Raw genomic sequence first — 26,528 nt, 5'->3', positions numbered from 1 at the left:
GGTGTTTTATTACGGCATGCCCAAGCTGTGCAGGAACTGCGGCGAGTTAGGTCACTTGGCCGCAGCCTGCACAGTGGTCAAGTGCAAGCCGTGTGGCGGCGAGCACGAGACCAGGGCGTGCCGTGACCCGAGGCCCTGTAATCTTTGCGGGGTGAGGGGGCATCTCTTCCGGGATTGCCCCCTCTCGTACGCGAACAGGGCCCGGAGCACCGTGCCCCCACCACCGTCAATGACTGCCCCCCCTCCCCCACCCCACCCTATCCCCACACCACGCATTAGAGCACTCACTCCCCCTTTGCCCCAGCCTGACAGCTTAACCCCCACAACACAAACACCACTAACCCTTCCCTGCAGCACAACACCGGCAACCCCCACCTCAACAGCACCCCCTGTTACCCAACCCACTGTCACCACAGTCAAAGAGGAGCCTGACTCTGACACCCCCATTGTGGTGGAGGGGTCAGACTCCTCATCAGCAGACTCGGACACAAACTCCATCACCCCGTGGCAAAAACCGAAAAGAAAGGGAAAAAGAATTCGATCACCTACAACAGCTAAAGCGCAAAATACACCCAGCCAGCCTCCAAACCCTGCAATAACACGCCAACCGATCAATGCCAAAAGACAAACAGTACAATCAAACAAAAAACCGGTACACAGTCCCAAATCTTTCGCCAGGCCCAATCCCCTTCCCAAACCTGCTACCCATCCACCGAAATCTGTACACCATAAGGAAAATTTACAGAACATTGGCACACTTCACCCCCAATCCATCAGGGACCAGCCAGCCCCCGGTCCGGACTCTCAAAGGGAGGCGACAACATCCCCCTCCTCCCAGGCCCTCCTAGGCCCTGGGGGGAGGCCTGGGGCAAAAACAACTACCCCCACCTCTCCAGGACGGAACCTCCCAGGCAGTCAGGAGGGGAGACCCATGGGAGAACATGGTCAGGGGGTGAGTAGGCGCCACAATAACCTGGATACAATCTTCAATACAATTAATCAAATTTGTCAGAATATGGCTAACAGCCATACTGGATCACCAGATACACAAAAACAATAAACATCATGGCACACAACTTTACACTCACCACACTCAACACCCGTAGCATCAGACACCCCGATAAACGCACCACTGTTTTCTCCATTCTGTCACAGATCCCCTCAGACGTCGTCCTGCTCCAGGAATGTGGGATTCCGTTTTGGGAGTGGGATGGCGTTCTGGGGGAGGAATGGAGAATGGGAGACTCTCTCTGGTCTGGCTCTAACATCGCCAGAGCTGATGGGGTCGGCACGTTGATGAAAAATCCCTATGCTAAAATAACAGCACACAGGTTTGTGGAGAGTGGGCGAATCCTCGTCACCGATCTCGAGGTCGGGGGTTCCCCACTCAGGGTCATCAACGTGTACGGTCCCACCAGCGTGGCCGAGAGAGTCTCCCTATTCACTAAACTACCACCGCTGTTACACTGCACAATGCCCGTCGTCGTAGGGGGAGACTTCAACTGTGCTTTAAGAGATGAGGACCGCAGCAAACCAAGGCCGGATCGATCCGGCACCCTGCTGCGGTCCCTCATCGAGGATTTCTTCCTCTGCGACGCCGGGGGCGCCTCTCCTCCCCAACACACTTTTGTGAGTTCCTCTGGCTCCTCCTCATCCAGAATTGACATGTTTCTGCTCTCCCCAGGCCTGAGGGTGCACAGCTATTCCACCAAGGCGGTGCACTTCTCGGACCACCACATGGTAACCGTGTCCCTGGTCTGGGAGAAACCTATAACCGTGGGTAAGGGGCTCTGGCGGATGAATATCAGCCATCTCCAAGACCCCCAGGTGCGTCTCTCCTTCTCGAGAAGATACCTGGAGTGGGTGAGTCTGAAACATCTCTTTGACTCCCCGGTGGAGTGGTGGGAGATGGTGAAGGAGCGAGTGTGGGGCTACTTCCGGGCAGTCGGGCGGAGGAAGGCGAAGGAAGGGAGGGCAGTTTTTGAACGCCACAATGCTGCCCTCCAAAGACTAAGCCTCCTCCAGTCCCGAGGCCTGGATGTTAGCAGCGAAATCGCACAAGCTCGGCAGAGCCTCACCACCCTCTACCGGGAAGAGCGGAAGAAACAGACCTTCCGCTCCAAACTCCAGGGCCTCCAGGAGGATGAGAAGTGCACGCGGTTCTTCTTCCGCAGGGCACGAACCAAGACGAATAACATCTTGTCTCTCTTTAACAGCAGAGGTGTGGTGGTGTCTGAAGAGGCGGAGGTCCGGGAGGTGGCCAGGGAGTTCTATGAGGGCCTTTACAGCGAGAGGCCCTCAGACGGGGCTCTCATGGACACCTTCCTGGGCTGCCTGGACAGACACCTGGGAGATGAGCAGATGGAGGCGGAGTTGAGCACTGAGGAGCTCACTAGGGCCGTGCACTCCCTGAATACACACAAAGCTCCGGGCCCTGACGGAATCCCAGCGGAGTTTTACCAGGCTCACTGGGATCTCCTGAAGGAGGACGTGGCGGAAGTGTTCAGGGCTGCGTACAGGGAGGGGCGGTTAGGCGCCTCACTGAGACAGAGCTCAGTAGCTCTTGTCCCAAAGAAGGGGGACCTGAAGGACCTCCGCAACTGGCGGCCGATCAACCTCCTCTCAGTCGATTACAAGATCATGGCGAAGGCGCTGATGGGGAGGTTCCAAGGCCTGATAACATCGGTGATCGGACCGGACCAGACCTGCAGCGTGCAGGGGAGGTCCATAAATGACAACCTGCTCCTCGCGAGGGATCTAATCATCCACTCCGGGGAGCGGAGGTCCCCCTTGTGCCTTCTCAGTCTCGATCAAGAGAAGGCATTTGACCGGGTGAGTCATGTGTGCTTGGAGAGAGTGCTAGAGAAAATGAACATTCCTGGCCCCCTCCTGCGCTGGACAAAGATCTGTCTGACAGACATAACGGGCAGAGTGGTTGTCAATCGACAGCCCTCTGCCCCGTTCAATGTCAGGTCTGGCGTCAGGCAGGGGTGCCCTCTAGCATCTCTCCTGTACGTCATCTACCTGGAACCGTTCCTCCAGGCCATCAGGGCCAATCCAGGGGTGGTGGGCTATCCACTCCCTGGAGCGGGGGGGGAACGGCTAAAGGTGATGGCGTACATGGACGACATTGCCATCGTCGCCACAGACAGTCGTTCTATCGCTTGTGCCACCAAGGTGTTGGGCGACTTCTGTGTGGCCACTGGCGCCCTGGTCAACAGGGACAAGAGTGAACTGTTTCTGTCTCCACATTGGAGTGAGGAGCTGACCGTTTCCTTCCCTGTACGTAGAAACACCATCAAGCTCCTGGGGGTAACCTTCCAGGCTGACGGAGGAGGGAGAACCAGCTGGGAGGGAGCCCTCCGCCACGTCCAAAATAAAATCAGGAGCTGGAGTGCACGGCCCTTGACCATGGCGGGTAAGATCCTCGTCCTGAAGGCAATTGTCCTACCCATTCTGCTCTATGTGGGGAGGGTGTTTCCCCCAGACAAAGCCACCGAGAAGCTAATTACCCGGATGGCTTTCCGCTTTGTCTGGGGGAGCACCATGGAAAAGCTTAAACGCGTCACCCTCCTCAAAGAGGAGCGGAATGGGGGGCGGGGGGTCCCAGACATTGTTAACATCATCATGGTGCAGGGTCTGGCCACCCTTGTCCAGAACGCAGGGAAGGTGGGTAAGGCCTCTGGTACCTTTGCCAGGTACTATGCCACCCCCTTCCTCAGAGCAATGGGCTTGGGTGTGCTGGACCTCACCATACGTTATAGCTGGGACCCCCCCTATGTCTATCGAGCCCTGAAGGACTTTGCCTACAGGACGGGTCTGCCCAGGGCTGGCCTAACCTCGTGGAGCTACAAAATGATCATGGCTCATTTAAGATCTGGCCAAATAGTAACGCTCCCGAGGGGGGGGGCCAGACCTGGACCCGCAAGTCATCTGGGCAAATGTGACACACAAGTGTCTTACCAACAAACAAAAAGACATTGCCTGGATGACAGCCCATAGGTGTCTCCCCACACAAACTTTTATGTACCGCCGGCACTTAGCCCTGACTGAACGCTGCCCCCACGGATGCACTGACTCAGAAACATCCACCACCTGTTCTGGGAGTGCTCCGTGGCCAGGCGGGTCTGGGGCCTTGTTTGTTCCTCTGTCTCCCTAAGCAGGTTCCTGCCAAGATCCTCCCTGATGGCTGAGGGCGTCCTCTACGGTCCGCCGGGGGGATGCAAGACCACCGTGCTCCAGCGTCAGTGGAGGACCATTAACATCGTGAAGCAGGTCCTGTGGGAGACGAGGAACATCAAGGTCTACCAGAAAACATCCGTAGACCTGGTCACTCTCCGGAGGAGGATCCAAAACCTCCTCCAGGACGGCATTCTGGTGGACATGCACGGAAGCAAGAACCTGGCGAGAGAGAAGTGGGGGGTGGACCACTGGAAAGAATTCATCATACAGCCCCCCCCCCCCCCCAAGGGACACAGAAGCCTCTCGGGACAGTAAAACCTGAGCGAAATGGACTTTTCTTTTTCCTATCTCTTTGGTCTTTTAATTCACTTTTGTTTCTTTGAATTGTATATTGATTTTTGTTGGAAATCCTGTGTTTTTGTGAAAATTTTTTGAATCACTTTTTCTGAAAATTTGTTTTCCATTCATTTTGATGTCTCTGTTCCTTTTGGTTTAAGTGTGTGTTTAAAAAATGTGTTTGGGTTATTGAGTGTGTTTTAAAAAAGGAAAAATATTTAAAATTGTTAAGAAATTTAAAAACCAATAAAACTACCTATTTCGCAAGTGAGCAGCTAGTGATAGTGTGTTATAAGTCACCACTGTGTCAAACTAGCAAGGTTGAGCCTCACATTAGTCGGCTGCTGGGCTTCACAAGCTGACTGGTGCCCCACCAGAATGTCCCACTGCTTTAGAGAAATGCATTACAAGGCAGATGACTGAATGTTGTAAATGAATAGATTAGCAGCCAGATCAGGTGGCATGTAATGAAAGATCCCACTCAGCAGTCAAAGCCAGTCAGAGAACCAACCGTGGGAGCTTGCGTTTGTAGATGGAGGTTTGCCGGCACTGTGGGGGTTTGAGGGCACTGAATTAATTCAACAGCATGAAAACAAAGTGATGTAGGTGCTGCCTTCAAAAAACCCGTAATCGCGCAGTACAGCGCTCAGTACAGTCTTGGCAAACAAGCCTAGACCAAACTCCAGGGAAAAAACACTTCCCATCAAAGCTTTCTTCTAGCTATCCGAGTATGATGCTTTGCATTTTAACAGGACTATACATTCATTTGTGAATAAATATCGAAAAAACAATTTTTTTCAATCACGTCTTGGTATTTACCATTTCTTTGAAAAAAAAGCCAGTGACATGTTCAAGATATGCTGCATTTCAAAATAAATGGCAATCAACTGTTTTATCTTTGCGCAATGAATATGCAATCACAGTACTGCTATGATATGGTTCTGGACACCTGTGTTGCAGCGTATCACTTAAAATTCAGAAATGAACGCTAATGAGAAAGCAAACCCTTGGACACAGATGGACATTTTTCCCTCCGCATCTCGCTCTGTGTGTCTCGCTATACAAGATCTGGAGGCTTCTGAATGAAGGACAGTGCGCTTTATAATTATGACTGCATGACTTCACTAATAGCTAATGTCATCATGGCGCTAATGACTATGTGGCGGTGGTTTCTGGGAGCTCTCTGATCATTACTGCGATAATGAACGTGCCGGGCTTCCGCCGCGCTCCCCCCCTGGCTGTTGGCGCGGACACACAGGTGGCCGAACGCCGGAGAAGAGGACTGTGGGATATGAGTGGGGGTCACCTCCTCCTATGTGTTGTAGTGCCAGGAGACTGCAATGTGGACAAAGACCGGTTCTCCTGTAGAACAGAAGCTGTCGCATTACAGCTCCATGCCCACTATCCCCGCAGTGACACAGTTCCAATTAATCTGATTTCCCCAGATGTGGATGCTGGTGACCTCCAGCTTTTCAGAACAGAGGAAAATATTGATGCCCCCTCCAGAACATGCAGCAAATACACATATTTCCATATTTTTTATGTCGGTACAACCTGCAAAGCAAGCAACGCCTCTGCCATTTTGACTGTACTGTAGTTCATTTATTTGTGAGGTATTTTGTATTTTAACAAGATACACTTGAACATACATGTGCGTCTGGGTGTGATTGGATTGTTAGTAGAGTTGGGAGAAAATGAGTTCTATAAGCCTGCAGCGGCCAGGTCCCCACCGGAATATTTATTTCCTGAAGTCTTCGGCTGTAGCATGCACAGAATTTCCAACGGTACCCTGGATCGATTGGGCCTGGTTTGATTGTGAGGTAGGCGCAGGGAAGCATGAGCTCTCTGATGATAATCCCATGTGTGAGGGTGGGCTTGTTAGCGGGAGATCGATGTCTTACAGCCGTGTGATGGTTTTCTGAGACGCAGATTTATCAGTGTTTAATTGAGCGGCTGACGAGTCCCTCAGCAGTACAAAGGTGGCCTCACCGGTCAATAAGTCACTTTTCCATGCCAGGTGATCCCTGGGAATTTCTGGCCTTGAAGGTATGGCAGATGTCACTGCGACTAAAACGGTTACGTTTCCATGAAGTAGCATCGCAATGTGATATTAAAGAAGTGAAACTGAAACCTGTGAATCTTTATAGACCTGTACAGGACAGATTGAAATAGAAAACTTTAAAGTGTTTTAAAGCACATAAATCAATTACAGCAGGCACATCAGTGTCTAGAGTCTAGAGAATGGTGTGAAAAACAAAAAACATCCAGGGAGCAGCAGTTCTGCAGGCAAAAATGCATTGTTAATGAGAGAGATCAGAGGAGAAGAGCCAGACTGCTCAAAGTTGACAGGAAGGTGACAGCAATGCAAATAACCATGCATTACAACAGTGGTATGCAGAACAGCATCTCTGAGCACTCAATGTGTCAAATATCTTAAGTGCATAGGCTACAACAGCAGAAGACCAAAAATATTGAAAAATTACACAAAAGAAGCTGCATATAATAGACATGGATGGATTTACCATCACAAGTCTGGTAATGGGTACAAAAAACATAAATGGTTAATACCACTTTGCACTGTAAGGGCAATAAAAAAAAATGTAAAGCATATGGACCGGTTGCAAACTTGCCAGGAAGAGGATGCAAGTGCATGTAGTCCGGACAGAGGAGAGGAAGATGGGAAGGGAGGCCATAATGAATCTTGGGGTCACCAAGTCTCAAATAGCCTCCATACCGACAAACTCCACTGAGTCCACTAAATTGTCCATTCTCAGTGAGAAACTTTCTATTTCTTCCACTACTGAGTGTGATCCATTGTACATTACAAGTTGACACTTTCAAAGTGTTTCAACAGATTTATTTGAAACATTTTCTCTCAACACAGTTGAATGCTTTGTGTAATGGTGTGGCCATTCTTAGCAATTAGGGTGATAGTGTTATCAGAAAATACACTCCTCTTTCAAAGAAATCTGTGTTCATGCCCAGTTTTATGGATATGGATAATGATCTCACACAACCGTGTAGAAAACACACCTGTCACAGAAACAACTTGACCTCAGGTGAATGGAAAGCTTTCAAAGATCAGCCATCCAACTCTAAATTAGTCATTGTAATTCTGAAAAAGCCAGTGCTGTATGCAAATTTATTCATGGCGCATTGGAAATACATTCATAATTGTACTAAGATCTCTCTAGACTAGGTACATTGACAACATTATACTTATTTGGAATGGTACCGAAGAAGAACGCTAATGTTTCATTCGTTTTGTAATAGCCAATTGTCCTTCACAGAGGAACACAATAAGAAAATACATTTTTGGACCTCAAGGTAAAGGTGATGAAGGCAAACTTGAATGCACTATTTACTACAAACCACGAGCAGACTGCAACCATTCCCATCATCTTAAGTGCAACATATCGAAATCCCAGTTCAGTCTTAGATGTAATTGTAGCACAGACATAGGTTTAGAAATAATCTGGCAGTTCAGAAATCAGGCACGTTCTACAGACAGGACGTCCCTCACCGAGAACTGAAGTGTGCCACACGCCCCCTTTGTGTCTTGTTACGGAACTGAGTTTACCGCAGGGCGAAGGAAGAACATTATTGCTAAATCACGGCTTATATGCTTCTAAGTCATTCTCTTCTTATAAAGGTCACTTCTGTAACAACCTTGGAGTGTTTTTAAAATGGCCTGAAATATTAAAGATAAAAAAGGGCCTCCTGGCTACCAGTTTCACCTTGTGGATATTACCACTGTGGGTACTGTACTCACGGTTTACATAGAAGTCCAGTGACGTAAAGGTTTTCAATCATTCCATCTTCACACACACTGAAAACTCACCTATTTACATTCAACAAACCCTGAACCCCAATAACTGAGCATTTATTATGGGTTGGTATCATCTTTGCCAAACCTTTCCGTATCCTCTTTGGGAAGTCGATCTGATTAGAGATCAATTGCATCTGATAAATAACAATGCAAATATAGCTAGCTAGACACTATTTGAGCATTTGAATATTATGAATCCGTAGCATTTGAAAAAGTACATCATTGCACTTGATGCAGATACTGTCTGTTGATGTCAACTCACAGGGTTAACGCCACACACCTCAAGGCCAGCCACTGTGAAGATCTGTCCCCTGTCTCTGAATAGGAATTCTCCATCATATTGTCCCTGTCTCTATCACACAGGCAGCAGTCCAGCACTAATGAATCAGATATCTGAGGGCCCCCACATACCGCACGTGGTTCCTGCAGGGGAAGCTCAAGTCGCTAAGCAACAGCAATGTGATAACGTAATCAGTCCAGCCTGTGAGAAGCCTATGCATGGATGCTCCATCATCAACAGAGGTGCCACATTTTCTAGATCTCCTGTGTTTTTCCAATATATTGCTGCTGAGAAACATTCATACATTGAATCCAAGATTTGGGGTGGGGAAAAGTTTGAAGTGGAAATGTGACATCTGTGTTTTGGTAGAAGGTTTTGGGTGTACTGTAAATATATACAGGAGAAAGCTAATGATGGTGACACAGTCATGACACAGATGAGGGTGGGAAATCATTAGCACAACATTCGACATTCATCATTCAGCTTTTTACACAAGAGTTATATAAGACCTAGAGTATGTCAATAGATAGGCACACTGACTTTAAAACATTTGGAAGGAAATTGATTGAGTAGGTGTCCTTTACTTGAAATGAGAGTGCGGTGAAAGCCGCAAGATATTTAATTCATGTATACGGTATGACATTTTCAATTAAAAAAACTGCCATGTTCTGTATTATTCCAATTGATTTCCTGAAGAGCCACAAGCACACTTAGTGTGTGATTTGAAATTATTTTTTTCACCGTTTTACATATTTTCAATGTATACAACTGAATAGTTCATAAAACAATTCAGCTTGTGCCATGATTCAAGGTACACCCCTGTCGTACACAGTTGTGCATCTTTGCTAGATGCATGACTATCTTTGTTTTACTTCTGGTATAGAAGCAGTGACCCCATCAGAGATGTGAAGTGTCCGCATCTGCATTAGAAGCCAAGTTCCTCTGACACAACACCACACTGGTGTCCAATGAACGGAAAGTGGAACTTAATGACGCGACTCACCCTGAATATTACTTACTGTAATGCTTTGATGGGGTTTGATGTCTGGAGGCGAGTAGCTTGATTACTGCACTCATTCAAAATGAAACAGCAAAAGCCTGCCTTGTCAAGTATATAAACTGGAGGGAAATGTGTCCATTCGGTCTTGTTTCTATTTTTATATCAAAGTCATTGGCAATTTCCAAGGGATGGAGATACGGATTACAATGCATAGCAATTTCAGTCATACTAAGTCTTTCTAGTGCAGGGATAGCATTCATTGGGCACGGGTTCATAAAATGTAAATAAATGTAATAAAATGGCATAAACCATGTCTAAGCTCAAATGTTATATGCGTCTCCCCCCAAATAGGCTTGTTTCTGCCATAAGAAGCACACAATAATAACACAATATAGTATAGCATGCCCTCACACAATGACAAATATGAATAACCTGTTATCGTATAAGACCTGATCGCATTATGATTATAGCAACATTGCCACAGGGTGGTGTTTCATTATAAGTATTTTGCAAGTTTGTTTAAAACAGGTCTGGAATAACTGCAGTTGAATGTTAAAAAATATTGGGAATGTTATTGATCTCTAGCTAAAGCTAAGTTTACAGAAGCCTGCTGCAAGCTTAGTTAGAGGTTACAGTCAGTTTTGTCATGGTTGAGTTAGGTTCGGCATACAAATCATATCAACCGAGTTTGATCACTTGGCTACCTTTTCTGCTGGTTTGTTTCACCAGTTTCTCCAGTTCTGGTTTTGTGTTTTAAACTCACTTTGCTGTAGCTCACTCCTGTGCTGTAAGCCATCTTAACTAGCTGATGTTCAAATTTCACCTCCAAAACAAGACAATTACATCATTCTGCATCCTCAATGGACTATTTCCAGCAATCTTTGCATGTCATAAAAGAGGACAATTCATTTGAAAGACAGTAGCTTACCACAAATAATTTTATTAATAGTGTTTGCAATGGGCTACGTTTGACATGTTCAGAGACCATTGTACTTTTAAAAATATGTCAGTAGATTTAACCATGAAGCTGAAAGGTTTTTCACATGGGTATACAATTATATAATTGCGAGTAGACTACTCGACCACTTGCTTACAGTCCTGGATCAGCAACGACTAAAACCAATAAAACTTTGTAGCCATTATACATATTGCATTGCAGTCTGTGGAGCAAAGCATCAAGCAATCAAACTGGGGCAGTTCGTGTCCATGTTATTAATATTTGTCCTTATTTTGTTGCTTAATCTCATGGTCCAGGAAATTCAGTTCCATAATAATTTGTTTCCATAAAGAAAATTATTTTGACATTCCTGAGGAAATCCTTGAAGCAGTCATTTACTTATAAATGCATGTGGGCTGAGGAAATCAATAAAATTATTATTCTCTGTAAGAATGCATCTGGCCTAGATTCATTTGTCCTCTTCACAGTTTGAGTCCATTTTGGTTACTGCAGAACTTGTCAAACTGTGCATGTGAAGTAAAACCTACTGCTTTCATGCATTTCTAAGAAAACAGACAAAATAAAATTCATTTTAAGATAATTTGAGAATTCTCTATTTTTAAAGATTAAAACAGGCGATGACCCAGACTTCGACCACAACAAAATTACTCTGTCTGATATTTGTGTTGTTTATTTGTCATAATAATATTTACACAGCCATTGGTAGCACTGCGAGATTCAAAAAGAAAGTTTAATTTTCAGTAAATGTCACAATGTAGCTGGTTTGCTCAACAAGAGTAAATTAAAACAGGGCTTTTTTAATATTATTAACCTAGTTGTAATCAGAATGCCAAATCCTGCCAATCCCAGATTTGCCACGCTTCTGTTATGGTCATATTATAATTATGAATATTAATGTGTTACTATTGTGAGTTGGCATATTATGTTCTTTGGTAGTGCCTTTCCAGGTGCAGGTGCATTGTGCTGATTATGATACAGCATTTTACATTGGAGTGAAGAAGGTTTTAAGTTGGACATACATATTACTATTTAGAGGTTATTAACTTATCAATATCTTTATCTGCCGTTAGTATAAGCACCAGTCACAGAAAAAATTATAAATAAATGTCCTCTTGTTTGCATTTCAGGATTTTGTGCTGACTACTGCTCTTACTTATTTAATTAGCTCAGTCATATCATTTGGATAAGCAACAGCTAGAGCCGCAGACTGCAACTGCATCCTAAAGATTTTACTGTGTTCAAGTACAGTTTATAGAGCTCTCAGAAAACTAAAACCAGCACACTAGGACCCGAGGTATGCAATCCTGACCTAAAGCGAATAATAATTACCTAGGATCCTGATGTCCTCAGTCATCATGAATATGTGGTTAGCAATTGATTCAGTTAAGTACAATTAGCAAATTATTAGTGTCATTACTGCCAATAGAACAAAAATTTATACAACCTGCTGTAGGATCTATAACGAGAAAGGAAACAGACATCAACATTCACTATAAGGTGACATGAATTGGCATTAACTCATGTAGTTGTTAAAATGAATGAATTATTTACAAATGCATTAATTAAGCATGACATTCACTTTTCATTAGTTAATGCATTTCTTAACTCTATGTAACTAATGTATTAGTTACATGAATATTTATACATTAGCAAACCATAGGATAAATGTAATTAATTAAGCATTAACAGATACATTAACTGGTTCTCATTCCAATATGAATTGGCATGAACTAACAAATACATTAGTTCATGTGAATGCAACCTTATTGTAAAGTGTTACCAATATATTTTCATTTTAATTGCCCAAAAATATATAAAAACTCTGCAAGCAAAACAGCAATACTGTTTCTCAGTCATCTGAAACAAATGTAAAAAATATCACCTTTTCTTTCACAAATCAAGCCAGTCACAGTATTGAAGACAAATTGAATGAGATAAATAATAGATTAATAATACGATTTGTCTCATTGAAGCAGTTGAATAAGATACCTGCATTCTGAAATGTTGCAAGTAAATGAAGATGCTGCAAAATATATCGTTCATGATATGAATTTCATTTTCTATGCTTGGAAATGTTGGTTTTGTAGTCAAGCCAATTTTGACAGGACCATATGTCCCTGCCATTGCTACAACGGCAGCAACACAAAGCACTTCAAGATAGCATCATTTAAAATGGATGAAAGCATCTACATATACTCTATGCAGAGACAGCTGGGAGGTATGTAAAAAGTCTAGGAGCAAAGCAATGAGATTCCGATATACACTCACCGGGCATTTTTACTTTATTACACCAACTTATCTAATCAGTCAATTGTGTCACAGTAGTGCGATGCATACAATCATGTCAATATAGGTCAGGAGTTTCAGTTAATGTTCACATCAACCATCATAATTGATCCAAGTGACTTTGACTGTGGAATGATTGTTGGTGACAGACAGGGTGGTTTGAGTATTTCAGAGACTGCTGATCTACTGGGATTTTTGCGCACAACAATCTCTAGATTTTGCAGAGAACAGTGTGAAAAACAAAAAACATCCAGTGAGCAGCAGTCCTGCAAGCAAAAATGCCTGCTTAATGAGAGAGGTTAGTGCAGAATGGCCAGACCGGTCAAAGCTAACAGAAAGGTGAAAGTAACGCAAATTACCACACATTACAACAGTGGTATGCAGAAGAGCATCTCTGAACGCACAAGTGGATAGGCTACAGGAGTAGAAGTCTAATAAATACCTAATAAAGTGCTCGGTGATTGTATGTTGTTACGAATATGATGAAATATAATTTAAACTGTGCGGACAATAAAGCTTTCCATCACAATCTGGACAACCCAGTTCAGCGGATGAAGTGTTGCAGATCAAATATAAAGTTTAATATTTGGAAATATTTAACATCATTAGAAAGTCACAAACCATGCATGCATTTTACAAGTGAACCAGGGTTGATGTCTCAACAGGGGTAGTCAGGAAATTAATGAAATGCAACTGTGACCAAATGCAGCTTCAGATGCATGTCAACCATTTCAAAGGGGCTGTGAAGTTAATATCGAAATCACATTCCTGAAGATCAAATCTACTATTCACCCCAATTTCTGAATTCAGATGTGTGTGACTGATTCATGGGGACTAATTACTTGCGATTGATACCCTGTTACTGAAGGGTGTGTGATTGATACCCTGTTACTGATGGGTGTGTGATTGATACCCTGTTACTGATGGGTGTGAGATTGATACCTGGTTATGGACGGGTGTGTGATTGATACCTGGTTACTGACAGGTGTGTGATTGATACCTGGTTACTGACGGGTGTGTGATTCCTCTCATGGACCGGTGCAATTCGGTGCAAACCGGAATTTGCGCATCTCCCCGCGTCCTGCTCCTCCCAGGGGTGTGTCACAGGGCGTTACTGATGGGCGATTGATGCCCCATGTTTATGCAGACCCTTCCACATACACTGCTGCTGTAAACCATTATTTCCAGGATTACTGTGAATATCATTAAACATCATCGCTGTATAATACCATTGTATCGCTCTTTGAAGGTTTTCATTTGCGTGTATCCAAGCAACTCCGCTCGGCTGCATCCAACCCCCTAAGAACAGATGTTTGACTTCAGTCGCTCCATTTCTCCATGACCGTTCCGCACATCGTTAAGACCCATGGAGTCGATCCAAAGGCTTCAAAGTGACGGGAAACTTCTCGCTGCGTGTTTTCCCAGAGAAGTGAAGGCGCTGAGCCTCCCACACCTCCCTTGATCTCCTTTCTGTTTGCCCATGTAGAGCGCTATCTCCTGTTCTCCCGTTCCGCTGGGCTGTTGTCATTCATGGCCACAGCCTGGCTTCTCCACGTTTAGCAAATTATGAAGCAAGATTCTCACACTCAAATGGTATTTTCACAAGCTCCGCTGAAGCTAATGAATTAGTGACAGCTAATTACAGAAAAAAGCCATTGTGTCTGTTTTTGGCCCACGACTCCATTTGACAAGTAAAGGAAGTTTAATTAGGTTTCAGATTTTTCTATTGGATGATCACTAATTGAAAATTAAATTAATTTGCACTCGTCTGCTAATTAACCCATGCCAATCATTACGAGGGCCAGGCTTACATTTAAAGGAGGCAGAAGAACTGCAGGCTATTTACTCATGTTAACCTGAGCTGAATTCATAAGGTCACTGAATGGAAGGGAGCAGATAGCCATTCAGAATTGTTACCTCACCATGGCAACTTTGTGGCACCGGAGCTGTTAACAGCCCCGCCCAGCTAGCCTAAAATGAATAAGTTAATACTCCAATTTGACCTTGCCTTTATCAAATAACTTTGCATTATGATAATGCCAACAATCTGATAAAATTAACATGAGGATTTACAGGAAGTGTGCATTGTTAGTCAAAAACCCATTAGGTTAATTAACAATGAGTTTTCTCTATTGTACACTCTTCGGTAAAAGGCAGCTATCAATAAGTAGTAGACTAAAGTCAGTAGACTAAAGTGAATAGTCTTCTGAACAGAAAGGGGAGGGCTAGCATTCCAACTGGGTAAGCATTGCTAATGTTGCTTAAAGAAAAACTTTTTACTTGTTTACTTTTTCAGTAAAAATGAGACCCATTTCACACATATTACTGTAATTATGAAATTATTACAGTTGTAAAACAAAGGACCCTTGAGATGACCCTTATGGTTGGTTATCTCCCTCTCTACTGTACCTCAGCTGTTGTGTGATGTGTACAAAATGGCTGACGTTCATCACCCAGGTGGGTGCTCCACATTGCTGGTGGCTGCGGAGAGTTTTCCCCTCATCACTGTAACGTGCTTTGAACAGCATTCGATTGGCTGCGCTGGTTCGCAGGGAGAGGTAAGTCTCGGTGTGGGTGGCTTGCTTGTGCTGACAGCCCACACAGCGTGCCCCTTGGGCACAGTGACTGCGCAGTTCAGCTGGTCGACTGCAAAGCAAAAAGAAGCAGTGGATGGCAGCACACTCCCACTCTTTTCAGCACTCTCCTACAGAGGGACGGAGGGAGTGATGCGCTCTCAAATTCTCCTCCTTTCCTTTCTACCTTGCTTCCATTCCGTGATTCATTCTGAACACGTCGCAAGGAAACCCGAAACAGAAGGTGGAAAGGAGACAATGAAACAAGAACAATGTAAACTCATTTTTGAAGTGAAATAATATATTACTGACATCATTAAATCTGTGTTTTGGCACCATGGAATTGTCTTATTTTTCAGCTTAAGTACTTTTTTTGATTAACTGATGAGGTATGAAAGCCATAGCTTCCAAATATACATAATTTAAAGCATCGTCTAGTGCATAAAAAATGGTATCGTTTTGACACCACGCAAGCATAAAGCACAGCAATTTGTAAGGCTGTGTTACAACATGCCCCCACCTATTTTAAATGCATCAGCCACAAGTTCCTCTCTCCACTAGGCTTATGATAGACTGTAATTGTGCTGCAAAGTGGACAGATGCAATAGAAGTTGAACCGCTCACTTTCCTAATAATCTTCTCTCCAGATACCTTCTGGAATCAGAAAGCTAGCTTTGGCTTCATTCATCAAATCCAATGTACTGGAGTACAGAGTCAAAACAAAAGAAAGTTACAAACCAACTTAGTCCAAATACTTATGAACTGCACTGTAACTTATTATTGTTGTTGTACGGTGTTAAAAAGGAAAACTGAGCAGGATATGGCTCTCCTTCTCGTCTGTTGGCTTGGCAAAAATGGTGCATTGTAGCCCACAACGGATTAGAATATCTGCTTCTGTGAGAAGCAAAAGGTCAGCTGACTGCAATGCCTAACCACATTACTATTCAAATGGCGAGAGCACTAAGAATTATGTAAAACGAAGAATGCGTATAACAGCATACCGTGTGAGGTGGGGGCTGGAACATTTTATGTGTAAGTGGGAGTTCCGCTCTCTAACTCCCATTACGAGAGAAGCATGACGGATAGTGGGAGCAACTTCAGAAACAGAAGCGAACTTTAACCTCACAGGAAATGGTTCTTCATTTAACTGTCATTGCTATGAACGGGTCCAATTTTAAGCAGGTCCAACATCATTTATTTACAGGAGAACCAATGTATGATTCCAAGTGCAGAAAGAGAAAGCATTGCTTGGAAGGAACAACCTAGCGTTGTTGTTTAATGTAATCGCATTCATATAAACCTAGAGCATACCGTCAACAAAATATTGAAAAGATGGTTGAATTTTACATAGTTGGGTTTCTTAGTGATATTATTATATTATGTGCGATATTATAATTGTAGTTTTGACCACATTAAATACTGTATTATGTATATGTAATATACATTAATTTAATAGTCTAATGGTTTGTTCCACGGATTTAAATGAGTACGATGACATCTCCCTCTAGTGGACATTTACGGTCAAGGTTCACTTTTTCCGTTGGCTTTTATACATGCGCTGATCAAAAGGAACACATGAATAAGTGGCTCATGAATCAAATAGTCTTCTCATTTTAATCACATAAATATATTGGTTCGATTAAGGAAATACCTGGTGATTTACATAAATTTGAAATTTCCTGGCATCTCCATACCAGCGCACTTTTTAAATAATGCCCATTTCAATGCTTTGATGAACATCCAATACAGAAATAAAATGTCCTGGGTGCAGCTTTACTCAAATGTATACACCTCAGAAACCTCATCAGCTCTGAGGCATTCTATTCATTCCACTGAAAGGAGAAGACTCACTTCAGGTGTAGAACCAGTAAAGAACTGAAAACAAAACAATGTAATATTGAATTTCAGGAACATTGTTATAGGTGTCTGTTTCATCAAATACCCTGATTACTAAAAGTGATTTGACAAGGCACTAACTAAATTATGCATGAGCCAGCTCACTTTATTCTGGTTTAGCCAATTACGAAGAAATAAAAAACATTATAAAAGCCCATCTGGCATCTGTCGGCTCTGATCCTACTGCACACGGATGTTTGACTGGATGACACCTACAGAAAAGAGAACTTCTTCCTCGTCTCAGTGAGAAACACCGCAGGCAGCAGCTATGATTCAGAGAGAGAAGCTGAGAAAAATCTGAACCCAAGGGCTTCCTGCGTCCCAAGCAGAATGATAGCAAGTTTTCTAGGAGACACTGCTTGAACCTTTGGACACACTCATTTACAGTTTAGGCATTTCGCCGACACACACATCCAGAGCAACTGCCATAGCCTTATACACAATCCACTGAATACAGATGGATACAGAAGCAATTCAGGTCTCATATTGTGGAAAATTACATTTTTACATTACATTACATTAATGGCATTTGGCAGGCGCTCTTATCCAGAGTGACGTACAGCTGATTAGACTAAGCAGGAGACAATCCCCTCTGGAGCAATGCAGGGTTAAGGGCCTTGCTCAAGGGCCCAACAGCTGTGCGGATCTTATTGTGGCTACACCGGGGATCGAACCGCCAACCTTGCGGGTCCCAGCCATGTACCATAACCACTATGCTACCGTGCTATTTGGTTATAAATAAACAAGCTTCTGTGAAGTTAAGCCATCACAACAATATGCTCACTTCCTTCAGCCCGGCCCACGGAACAAATCCAAACACTCGGCACAGAAAGAATTCAGTTTGTTAGAGGTAGCCAGCAGGTTCATTGGTATCACTAAAACAGCCAGTTCTTGGTAAAGCTCATGAGGGGCGCTGGAGAATACGAGAGCACTGCCTCATCCGAGAATCAAACCTATGAAATTAACCTCTTACACTTATTATTATATACTGCTGCCCATGTGCAGAACAAATGCATATTCATGTACGCACATATGTACATGAACACGTATGCATGCACACACGCCCAAACACAAACACACACACACACACACACACACACACACACACACACACACATTTTCCAGCAACAACAGTCCCAGTTCCTGTCATGCCTCTGTTGACATTGGACAAATTGATCCATCCTCGGTTAGCAGGCCTGTCAGGCTGTTTAAAACAGCTGTTCTGGGCTTGTGGCCGTGGTCACAGCACGCATCAGAGCGCAGGCTTGGGTGGGAAAAACTCCAGCTGCTGGAATGAGGCAGGCCTCATATAAGACAATTGATTTTTGCGTGTGATCACCGTGACCAGATGTTGTAAGTAGATAAATCGCACAATCTGGATTCCATGCCAACTTCTGGCATTCATTTTTTTTAATGAATGAATGCGTTACATTTATGCCATCAAACATTTTAGCTACATTTCATGATAAATGCATGAATTCTTGCATCCATATATTACAAATTAATCCATGATTTAATCTTTGAGTGAGCCAGCATTGGCGTTTACAGCCGATTAGCTCATTTAGCCAGAATAATTGGCGGAAATAAAAACCTGCATACACAGCAGCCTTCCAGGACTGGAATACCCTGTAGCCCTGGCATCACAAGGGGAGCCTGGGTTACAAAACAATCATAGCACCACACCACAATCCCCATGGATCGTCCATATCCATAACCATATGGTGTTAACTACGACTGCTATACAGATGACACACAACCTTATAGGCTATATTAAACCCAGCAAAGATGTAAGTGACCAAAGGCCTGTCTTTGTAAAGGTGTATATGACCAACATTTCATATCGAATTCATACAAGACTGAAATTAGTGGTAGGTACCCAGGCTCTGAGAGGAAAAAGTCAGTTACAGATTTATATATTTATATTTGGATGGCTTCGCAGTTTTGGAGCCAACGTGGGTGTTAAAAACCTCACTGACTACTGACACAGAGCTCTCCTTTCAAGCCCACATTGATATCACAACAGTGGCCTGTTTCACCTCAGAAATATCTAAATTCAGGAAGACATTGTTCACGTGTGATGTGGAAAAAATACTTCTAACTTCTAATTCTTTATAACCTATCAGTTGGGCTACTGCAATGCTTGATCGTGAAAAGCATCCGACTGATACATAATATCTGTTCAAGTCTCTTCAGTAGTTGCCTCTTAAATTTAACAATGATGAATATCTTACTGGATTAAGTTTCCTTTCCTCACCTCCCTCATTGCTCCATTTAAATGGTGCTGGCTATTATAACGTTTGTCGGTTTTACAATGGGAGGCAGAGCCTTCTCCAATAGATCACCTATATTTTCAAATGTCCCTTTGCATGTTCAGGCTTCTGACACACACTCTCAGTTTCAAAAACATTCCTTGGTCGTCAGTCCTATCGCTAAACCGCATTCCATGAATTTAGAAGACACTCAGATTCACAGTGCGTACACTCTTTGTACATAACGCTGAGCACTACAATTTTATTGTACATTACAGAATTACACATAGGCTAATGGTTCACAGCGGTATTTGATGCTAGTTAACTATGTATTTAAATGTAATGACCCTAGGACATTGAAACTGCACTTCATCACCAGCATTAGCTGCGGGCGGTGCCACAGGCCCGCAGCAACATTGATTGGCGGGTAAAACAAAGCTTAGTATGTGCATGTTTACTTTCAAAAAGCGTCAAAACAAAAAAAAACAAAGCCGCCCCCCCAAAAAAAAAAAAACAATATATACTGTGGATGCAAACATTAAAAAACTAGTCTTAATATTGTACTCACACCACGTTCAAGGAGATGATTACTGTAACTTTTGAATTTACCTTTTGAGCACAGTGTTCTTCCACTCGTTGGCATATTTCAAGATTAATGAGCTTTTCGTGAATGAAATATCCTCTGATGCTATGCGTGAAAATCTTTTCAGTACAAAAACCATTATCGTGTTGGACACGAAGCTCGAGTCAACGCATGTTTAACGCTGTCAAAGACTGCACGAGTGTTGCCAACTTCTGCCTAATACTGGAATAACTTCAAAATAGCTATGTCAGGATGGCCGAAACAGTGACAGTCCACCGCTTAAAGCTGTTTGACATTTTCACTTATTTGCGTTATGGGGGATTGTTTTAACTCACGCTAACTGGTGTTCGTTTTGCATGGTCGGCTATATTCAACCTGAGGGAAATCACCCTGGCGGAAATTCCAGCTGGTGGAAAGTCAAGCTAGCAACATGATGGTTAAGACAGCAACCATTCTGACAAGACCATGTCCAACTGGTGGGCGAGATTGCTTGGTGTACAGACAACAGCTCTTCACCAAATTCCAGATGGTATCCAGCTGGAGCAGAAGCTGGTTCCAGCAAGATTCCATCGTTAGCTAGAATTTCCACCAAGGAGTAAACTGCCCCGCTCATCTTGGTCTCATCAGGTTGCAGCTGATTCGTACATGGAAATGTGATCATGTCAGTAGTGCTGGACAGATAATAATCATTTCGGGTTATCAAACCCCTTTCAGTTATTTGCTCCATATTAACCGACAATGAAAGTCATGCGCGAGATGCGTTCATTTCAGTCACCGTGTTTAGGTAAGGTTAGTCTTGTTACCCGTCATACTATCCTTTGAAAATAAAAGTTGGGTCCGACGATGATAAACTTTTTACAAATTCTCTTCATGCAGAGCAGAGCAGAGCAGAACTTGACTTTAACCTAATATTCCACCCAGTTCCATACGTAAAGCAAATACAAGAAGTGCTTCTTCCCTGAAAATAGTACACCTGGCTGCTGATCTAAGATTAGCTGATTGTTAGAAGGCCATCTGGAGGAGTAGCTAGCACTCTCCTGGGTGAGATTGCTTCTTGTGCTGCCAAGGTGCTCTGCGTGGGTGGGCCTATTTGCTACTCTCTGTAAAACACGAATCAGTGCTCTGCTGTGAAAGGTCAAAACACTGCCATGACAATTTTGGAACTGTTATTTAGACCCATCAAAGATTTTCAGTTGTGAAGATTGCCTTTTACAGGTTATATTCATTGTGGTGGGGTGCTTTATGGCAGCTAATATACAGTTTAGGAGAAAATGCCAAATTCTCAAAATGAGATGGTTGAACAATTGATTGAATGGATGGATATACAGTACCTTTTTGGGTTTTTGTTTTGTCCAGTGACTCATTCTCTCTACACTCAGGCTTTTCATTCTGCAAGCTGGGTGCTGAGTTGTTAGTGTTAAATAAATAGCCTCTGTGAAGGGACTACCACCAGCAATATAATTTGGTTTAGGCCTTTGTAGTGTGACAAAACAAAAAAGCTTGTGTTCCCATGGTTGCAGGAATGGCTGCCAAAACGATTGCCGAAAAAATGTCTAGACCTACAGAACATGAACCTTGATTTTCCTATATGTGATTGTTACCTTACATGGCCTGTAGATGGCGCACTACAACAAAGTTGCAAATGCACTAGCCAGCCTCAGGAAGCATGCGCAGAGGGGTTGTGCTGTCAGTACACTTACTAGCCACTCAAATCTGCTTTAATTTCCCTTAGTTTCTTGGAAGTCTGAGAGAAAGCGGTGAAAAGTGATCTGTATCATAATTCATCTGTACCATAAGGCAACAGTGACAATGTCCAAGTTTGGCTTCAGTAAGTACAGTAGCACAACAGTCACTTTGTTAGTTTGGTTTAAATAAGTAGCATAGCTGTTTGTGTGTTTATCCAATTAAAAGTTATGGATGGGTTGAGATCACTTTTTTGTGATACAGGCCTTATTGTCAGCTGAAAGGCTCTGTATTCAATATGTAAAAAAAATAATTCCCGGACAAAGTGCCACATATATTATGTCACCAAATCATCACTTATATATATCATTCATATAAAAAACATTCCATATAATGCAGCAAGTAAAACATGTGTTTTAAAACATTTAAACAATGCCTCCTATTCAATAGAACCAGTTAATGAATGAAACATCCATGACATATGGATTGCCAATTAATGTCTTGCCCAGTGACATACCACCATCTTAAAGTTCTTCTCAAAAGCCAGTTGCCTTGGATACATCAGCACATGTACACACGCACACACGCACACACGCACACACGCACACACGCACACACACACACTCTTCGTTGCTTTTAGAAATGAAAGGCTAGGTCAGCTCCAAAGTCTTCCACCAGAGCATGTGAAAACATATGGTTTGGAATGCTCCACTCCTTTCAGATGTAAGCATGGGGATTCAAAGTTGCTAATCTAACCTTTTTAGCTCAAAGGACACTCATTTAAACTGTCAATTAAATGCACCGTCTTCCATTTGAAGCCTTAGGACCTTTCTGTTTTGATGTCACACCGCCTCCAGAAGATGCTCTGGACATTTTCTTTATGAGGTATCTAGAGCAGCCTGGGCTGCACTCTGGAGTTATGGCCACTCTCACCACGTCCTCTGATTAAGACTGATGAGCTGTGAGTCATGGACTAGCTTCTGTGGTTTTACACATTTTTACACACATACAGTGAGGAGATGAAGAAAGCTTGGTTATATGACAACTGTTAATCTCTATAATGGGTGAAAGTAAAATAGCAAATCCAATTGTTCAAAACAGTGTTTTATTGTCTCAAGCGAGATATAAAAGGCTTCCTTTTTTCATGTATCTGTTACTTTTCCATTACTTGTTTGTGGATAATAAAGTGGATAATACAAATAAAACAAAAACAATGGAAATAAATTATATTATGTGTGGAGATTATACTGATTATTCTGCAAATTGTTTATCTCAATCTTGGTGGAAAGCACTCTCACACAGTGACCTTCGTCACGTTTTACACTGCATGTCAAGTGTACTGAAGAAAGCTCAGAAAATGCTCAGGAAACTGACTAACGTCTCTGAAAAACTGATGTTGTTCCTTCGACGCCATGTCTGCTCACAAACAATCGCAACGTTATTCAACACCAACAAGCCATTACTGTTGCATATTCCCCCAGTAATATTCACAAGAAACCTGTGGCAACCTCAAGGTATGCTTTAAATATCATGCAGCAAACACTGCAGCAACTCTCTGAAAGCAACAAAAGCATTTCCCCCAACAAAATCCGACTGTGGTTAAAATAGTCGCTGTCCTCTCATAATACAGTTTGCTTCACCAGCTCTCCACCAACTTTTACCTCAGTGTAAACAATTTCATGAGACATCCTGTGGAAACCAGGGCCAGTTTATTCATGTCTGACAGCAGGGTGCTAGCACCTTTTAAACCCTCTTTTTCAATGTAACAACCAACAAAAACGCCTGTGATGGTCAAACAGATTGCTAACTTATTGTACCTCTAATTTCAACTAAAGCAGCTTTCTCACTGACATGGAGAGTTATGTAACAAACACGATGGGCAACTCTGAAATCAGTTTGGCACGGAGATCAATTGTCCATCCATCCATCCATTATCTTAACCCGCTTATCCTGAACAGGGTCGCAGGGGGGCTGGAGCCTATCCCAGGATACATTGGGCAAAAGGCAGGAATACACCCTGGACAGGTCGCCAGTCCATCGCAGGGCACACACACCATTCACTCACACACTCATACCTATGGGCTATATAGACTCTCCAATCAGCCTAACCTGCATGTCTTTGGACTGTGGGAGGAAACCAGAGTACCCGGAGGAAACCCACGCAGACACGGGGAGAACATACAAACTCCGCACAGAGAGGCCCCAGCCGACGGGGATTCGAACCCAGGACCTCCTTGCTGTGAGGCGGCAGTGCTACCCACTGGGCCATCCGTGCCACACGATCAATTGTCACATTGTTAAATATCCACATTTAAACTGGACACTTGTTTAAAATGTCATTGTTTCTTATGTACTGATAGCATAAGTGACATACAGAAGCATAAAGACAGGAGGAGTGATGAATGAAATAAAAGCAGAGACCATTTCTACTGACTAGTGTATCTCCTTAAGGAATACACTCACTGAGCACTTTATTGGACCTGTACACAAGCTTGTTAATGCAAATATTTAATCAGCCAATTATGTGGCAGCAACTAAAAGCATTCAGACATGGTCAAGAGGTTCAGCTGCTTTTCAGACCAAATGTCAGAATCTGGAAGAAATGTGAACTTAGATTTTGCAGAGAATGGTGCGAAAAACAAAAAACTCCCAGTGAGCAGCAGTTCTGCGGGCAAAAATGCCTTGTTAATGAGAGAAGTCAATGGAGAAGGGCCAGACTGGTTAAAGCTGACAGGAAGGTGACAGTAACACAATTAACCACACATTACAGTGGTATGCAGAAGAACACCTCTGAACACACAACATGTCAAACCTCTTAAATGGATAGGCTATGGCAGCAGAAGACCAATAAGTCTGAAAAATAAGTCTAATAGCCGAATAAAGTGTATACTGTAGCCATTCATGAGTGTATGACTAAGCGTAAAGGTTTGGCAGATAAAACAACCCCACAGCAACATGTCCCATAGTTTGGACAAAGTTGAAGGACCTAAGAATTGCCTGGAATGGGAATATAGCATATAATGTATTTTAGATTAATTTAATTTGTACCAAAACACTACTGCATTTGGCCACCAATGGCACAATTCAGGTTCTGAGTCAGAGATGGCAGGAGGAGTTCTATGTTGTGTTACCATGGCAGATTTGCATCTCGAGTGGTTCCAGTGTAGTACAAACAGCTGTGTCTCTAAAACACAGTCTCATTTCCTATTTGAGAGAATGACCAAGTGAACAAGACGTCAAGAGTGAATGTGCACCAATAAGCATTCTTGTGGCACACATCAGTGACAGAACTAGCAACAGTTTGTATTAGGACATACCTGCTAAATAAATAAATATAGTACATTTTCCAGTTATACAAGTTGTACAATTCACCCAGTCTTGAATTTAAATTGGCTTTGTAAAACCAGCTGTCATTGCAATATAACATTCCAAAGCATATGGCTTGCTTCAGCTGGTCCTAACAAGTCCCTAGAACATTCCCTTATTCAAAGAGATCGATCCGAAAACAGCATTCTTCACAGTGACTTGCAGATCCAGAAACTTTTCATTAATATCTTAAATATGTTGCTGGAACGTGTCCCTCTTTAGCAGACACAACAGGGAACAGAGCAGAACATTTCTTGAGTAGTTTTCTGTGGCGTGCACTTGGAATATGAGTTGTACCCATGACCCAAATAAAAGATACACAGGATAACTTTGCACCCTGAAGTCCAACACAGCTTTAGCCTCATTGGTCACATACTGTTCGGAATGTCACTTTCCCTCTCTCACTTTTTCAGTGCCAGTAACAGCACAGCAAGTGAGGTTCAACAGAACAGTTCCTGTGGCTAGCTACTGTATGACTGAACTTTGGTCATTCTTTGTATTTTGAAGATTTGGTTACTTTAAAGTGCTATTGAATGTTCTGCACTTGGAGGGGAAAAAACAGAATAAAGTGAAATAACATAAAAACAACTGCAGAGAATGAACTTTTTCTTATTTTAGCTCATTCACTCATTGTTGTTCATTCACTACAATTGTGTACAAGCAGGACTTGTAGACATAATAAAAAAACTTGATTAAAAACACATAAACAAGCAGTTTGCGTCCATGTATTAGCACAATTAGTCAAAAACGAGTCTTGAATAAATTGACTTGAATATTGACTTGGAGTAATGCAAGGATATAACCAAATTAATATCCAAGAATATTAATCTTTCCAATTCGACAATGATACATTTTTCATACAAAACGCTTTGGTGCGTCCTACGGTTACCTTAAATCCATATACATGCTCTTTTTTTAGTGAAAAGCGCAGAGATGAATAAAATTCCAATCAACAATTAAAGTTAAACAGTGCCGTCTTTATTCTTTGGCTTCAGAGGGCAGCCCGTGTGCTACATACGTACGATTTGACTTTATTACCCTCCCAGGAATAAAGGCCACGTGACTCACTGCATATCTGCGCACGGAGGGAGAAAAATCTTCATATGACCAGCTTTTTCTCTCCTTTTTTTCATAAACAGTGATGTAATAGCAGAAGACTTCCTGAACACAGGACCCATTCACAAAGTCCTCCTGCAGCCACTAGAGTTAGGCTCTAAACAAGCCGTCTCCTAGCAACCGGGATCCACGACAGCCTCGTTGTTGTTATTTGTTTGACGGAAGGGGTGGGGAGGGCAGGGAGAGCAAAA

General features: G+C 43.0%; 1 protein-coding gene across 8 annotated transcripts in view; it reads right to left on the bottom strand.

The window, feature by feature from the left end:
* LOC133139038 (potassium voltage-gated channel subfamily G member 1-like) overlaps nucleotides 1-21,218 on the bottom strand; it is a 92,178-nt gene extending 70,960 nt beyond the window's left edge. For 3 of the 8 annotated variants that reach the window (XM_061258290.1, XM_061258287.1, XM_061258295.1), the window contains exon 1: nucleotides 20,976-21,218. The gene's annotated coding sequence lies outside the window, so the exon portion shown is untranslated. Of the gene's footprint in view, nucleotides 1-20,198; nucleotides 20,640-20,947 lie in introns of those variants that run through there. The other 5 variants (XM_061258291.1, XM_061258293.1, XM_061258289.1 and 2 more) reach the window with 3 other exon arrangements.
* Between the last annotated feature and the right edge of the window lie 5,310 nt (nucleotides 21,219-26,528).

The sequence above is a fragment of the Conger conger genome, chromosome 10, assembly GCF_963514075.1.
Source record: "Conger conger chromosome 10, fConCon1.1, whole genome shotgun sequence".
Taxonomy (NCBI): Eukaryota; Metazoa; Chordata; class Actinopteri; order Anguilliformes; family Congridae; genus Conger; species Conger conger.
Note: the sequence above shows the minus strand (reverse complement) of the source record. Positions and strands in the feature narration are given on the sequence as shown.